This window comes from Ursus maritimus, unplaced genomic scaffold (genome assembly GCF_017311325.1).
Source record: "Ursus maritimus isolate PB19 unplaced genomic scaffold, ASM1731132v1 scaffold_21, whole genome shotgun sequence".
In the NCBI taxonomy this organism is placed as follows: domain Eukaryota; kingdom Metazoa; phylum Chordata; class Mammalia; order Carnivora; family Ursidae; genus Ursus; species Ursus maritimus.
Window position 1 is genome coordinate 47,743,208 of NW_024424564.1, and position 4,386 is coordinate 47,747,593.

A 4,386-nucleotide genomic window follows, 5' to 3' on the forward strand; every position below is an offset into this window, starting at 1 on the left:
AGTCCAGGGCTAGGCGCTCCGGACTCTTGGGCTGGGGCAGGAGGGCTACGCCCTCTGGATGATGCCCTGGGGTACGGCCCAGCTGAAGGGCCAGGGACACGCTGGGCTCGGGAAGCAGGAGATGGGTGCACCGCGGCAGAGGAGGGGACACCTGTGGAGTCACGGGGCTGGAGTCAGCACAGCTCATGCCCTCCCCCCAACCACTGCATGAACCTCCAGACTTCCCAGAGCCCCACTTCCTGTCCCTGAGCCCCCCGAGCGACAGCCTCCCCTGCCCATCACAACTGGTGTGCAGGAGCCCCTCCTGAGCCAATGCGATGTACCCCGGTCAAACTCTGGGATTCACCGGTGCTGGGATCCTGCGAGAACAGCCAGGGAGAGGCCTAGAGCTGACCTTCCAGACAAACCTCCACACTGACCCTCTGCCAACCGCAAAACAGACCGGCTGCCAACAGGAAGGTGCTGCTTTCTGCAGCACACCCCCCAGCCTTGGCAGTGCCAAGGAGGGGGCACCAGGAGACGGCCCCCAGCAGCACTGAGGCCACCTAGCCTCATGGCTGAGAGCAAGGACGACAGTGCCAGGCTGGCCCGGATAAAGTCTGGCTTTGCCACTTGCCAGCTGGAGAGCTCGGGCAAGCTCCTGAGCCCCTCAGGCAAGCTCTGAGCCCCTCAACTTCCTGATCTGGAAAACAGCCTCTCCCAGGGTTGCTGCGAGATTCCGTGAGTTAATACACGTGCAACACTTAGCACGCAGTAGGTCCTCAGCACCCTGCTGAACCCACGCAGACCCCCTGTGTCCTTGCCCTGCAGTGCTAGAGCCCTAGGTTCCCCCCGACCGGGTCCCATCCCAGGGCAGGAGCGGTGCCCAGCACATGCCCTGAGGTTTTCCCATAAGGGGGCTGGACTTGGGCTTCCCTGGACAGGGAATATCCTGTTCTAGGAGTGGGGGGAGGAAGAGGAGCGGGAAGGACGCAGCCGCTCCGCATTCCTGGCATTCTTGGCCGCAGCCCCGTCCAGCTGCCTTGAGCTGCCACTGCGGGGCACTGGCCCCGTTCCAGGCTGTCTCGGCATAGCAGGACAGCATCCCATTTGGGGTGCCCCTTGGACTTGGGGTGCTGGGGGACCCCTCTGGTCCCAGTCCCACTCACCCTGTGCTGTCCCAGAAGCAGACAAACCCCCAGCCTGAAAGGAGCCGTTTGGGAGGTCTGGGGACAGTCCGTCAACAGGGAAGGGGCTTCAGCTTTTGGTTCCACCTTCTAGGGTTCCCCAGCCTGCTCCCCTCCACCCAGGGAAGCTCTGGAGAGTGGCCAGAGGGCAGAGCAGGGGTGGGTAAAGAAGGAAGAGGCAGAGGGCTCCTGGGTTCTAGCCTCTAGTGACTGGGACACTTGTTTTCCTTCTCTGAGACTCAGTTTCTCCATCTCTCTCCTTTAAGCAACCTCAGCCCTGCTACACTGTCGTGTGATCTAGTAATCACTTCCTCTCAGAGCCTCTTCCCCGGGGACCAAGGGCAGAAATCCAGCGCGTCCCTGCGCTAAGCCTGGCCTAGTGCAGGCTGCGTAATGCTCACTGTTGACCTGGGACCACCTGCCCCTCCACTCGCAGCAATGGTCTGCAGGCTTCTGAGACTCAGAGACCTGGAAACAACACAGTCCCAGGGTGGTCTTGCTCCAGACCCTCCTCCCTGGGTATGTCCTGGGGGTCCTGGGAGGGAAATAACTTGTCCAAGATCCCACAGTTAGCCGGGTTGAGCTGACTCTGGACCTCCCGCATTTGCTGCTCCTCCCTAAAGCCACCCAGGGCTGAGTTCATTCATTTCCATGTTTCCCTGCGAACAGCCTCTGGTTTCAGACCGTGAGAGCCAGAGCTGTCTGGGAAGGAGCCCGACAGGGCAGCTCCCCAGGGGTCCACGTCAGAAACCTCCTCTCCTCGGGACACTGAGCCTGTGAGCAGGTGGCCCCAGACACAAGCACCCCCTCCTCTCCCTGCACTGCTCTCTGAGGTTGGGGAGGTCAGCAGAGTCACACGGGGCCCAGCAGGGAAGGCAGAGTGGCTAAACTGGGGTGGGCATGTCTGAGTGCCCGTCTCCCTCCCTCTCTCCTCTCCCGCTGCTCAAGGACCACCCCAAGCCCCTCGGGCCCAGTCCTGGAGTCCCTCCAGTGCTCTCGATGCCCATTGCAGAGTTCGAGAGCTCACTCCGGCTCTGGGGACGGACACCGGGAACATGGTCCAGGCCACATGGGGAAGCAGAAAAAGCTCTTTGCCCAAGTCAGGCGTCGTGAGACGTCCCGATGCTTGGACCTCGGCACCTGCATGACCCTTGGAGTGTCGGACCAGATGGCCCCTCCGGGCCAGTCCCACTCAGTCCCGCTGTGGTCCCGGGATTCTGAGGTTCCGATTTCTGGTTCTGTGAACACCCATCCCCATCTGCACACCCTTGACAGCATTAAGCCGAGGAAGCCCTGTTCTGTCACCTGCCCTTGGCCGGGACTTGCCCCCCTGAGGGCAGCCAAGGTCCTGTTCCCAACAACCCCACCTTCCCCATCACCCAATCCTCCTGACAGCCCAGACACCCCAGAAGCCATTGTCTCCACGTGGCCCAGGCCCCTGTCTGCTTCCTGTCTGCTCGCCCTGCCTGCTTGTCCCGTGTGTGTCTGTCCTGACATCTGTCTGTCTGAGGGACTACAAAAGGAAAAGGCTGGAACACACCCTGCTGGGGCCATGTGACCAGTGCACTCCTCACCCCCTGCTGGGAAATCACCTCCATTGTGGAGCTTGGGAGCCCCCGGAGCGCGCGCCAGAGTGTCTGCGGGCGTGGTGTGTGTGTGTGTGTGTGTGTGTGTGTGTGTGTGTGTGGACAGTGGCACTGGGTGTGTGTCAGGATTTTGCGTGTGTGGGATACTTGGTGAAATGAATTATGATAAACTGAATGCAATGGGTGGAGTACTACGCAGCCATTTAATACGATGTCTTGGAAGAATCATGATGACATAAAAAATTGTCACCATAAAAGATTTAGTAAAAAAAAATGTACACCCTCCCCCAAAAAAAGCCGAAACGAATACACCAAATGCTAATAATCGTTATTTCTGGATTGCGAGACTATGAGTAATCTTGTCTTTCCTTTATACTCTTGGACATTTTCAACGTTTTCTGCAATGTGCACTTGTTTTATAATCAGAAAAAGGAAAAAGAGGTAATAAAAAAACAAATTAGAGACAAAGCACAAAACAAATAAACATGATTTAAGATAAAAAGAGACGAAGGCCTGACAGATAATGTTAAGCATAAAACTAAGCCAAATGTTCAACTCAAGATAGCGAGCACTGAGTGAACACCTACTGTGTACTACAACTCTTGTTGAGTGTGGAGTTACAGAAATGCTTGAGATGTAGCCCTCCCTGGTGAGGACACTGTCCGTTGGGAGGGTGGGACGGTCACCAGTCACCAGTAACAGACACAGATAGACTGGTTCCCCTTTGAGAGGGCACCAGAGAAAGAAAGTGACAGATGAATCAGGAGGGCTTCAGGGAGGAGATGACTCCTCATAGGAGGGTTTTGTGAGTTTTTTTTTAAGATTTATTGATTTATTTGAGTGGGGGAGGGGTAGAGGGAGAGAGAATCCTCTAGCAGACGTCCCACTGAGCACAGAGCCAGACTCAGGGCTTGATCCCAGGACCCTGAGATCATGACCTGAGCAGAAATCAAGAGTCAGCAACTTAACTGACTGAGCCCCCCCAGGCGCCCCACCGGAGGGCTTCGGGGGGGGGGGCGTGCAGTGGTGGAGGGAAGCACGGTGGGTGGCTAGGGGACCACCCTTTGTCTGGAGCAGGCGTGGCACACAGGCTTCAGTTCACCTCAACACTGCAGTGCTGGGTTGAGAGAGATTCTGAAGCTAAGTGGGCACTCATGGGGAAAGAATGCAGGGATTGATCAGCAATTCATTCATTCATTCATTCATTCATTCAAGAAATAGTTCTTGAGGACCTACTGTGTGCCGTGCACCGTCTGGGGAATCCTGCCATGCAGCTTCCAGCTCAACAGAGGGAAACAGGCAACGGAACAATTAAGGAATAAAATATATGACGTGCCCGATGGTGGGAAGTGCTACGAGGAAAGACGAGGCCGTGGCAGGTGGAGGTTCATTCTATGTCGGATGGTCTGGGAAGGCTCCCCCAGGGTAGCATTTGATCAGAGACAAAAAGAAGTGAAGTGTGGAGTCCAGGCGAGGGGGGCTTCAGGTGGAGGGAGGGGGGACAGCACATGCAGCGCCCCAGGGGAACGCAGGGAACACGAGGTCAGCAGGGGCCCCGTAGGTCCTTGTGGGGCCGTGGTGAGGACCTGGGCTTCTCCTCTGAGTGACCGCAGGAGCCATGGGGCGGGGGGGGG

The 4,386-nt window shown here is 57.3% G+C and overlaps 1 pseudogene; it reads left to right on the forward strand.

Annotated features, from left to right (window-relative positions):
- The first annotated feature begins 553 nt into the window (after positions 1-553).
- The window catches only part of LOC103676524, a 5,703-nt pseudogene continuing 1,870 nt past the window's right edge, over positions 554-4,386 (forward strand).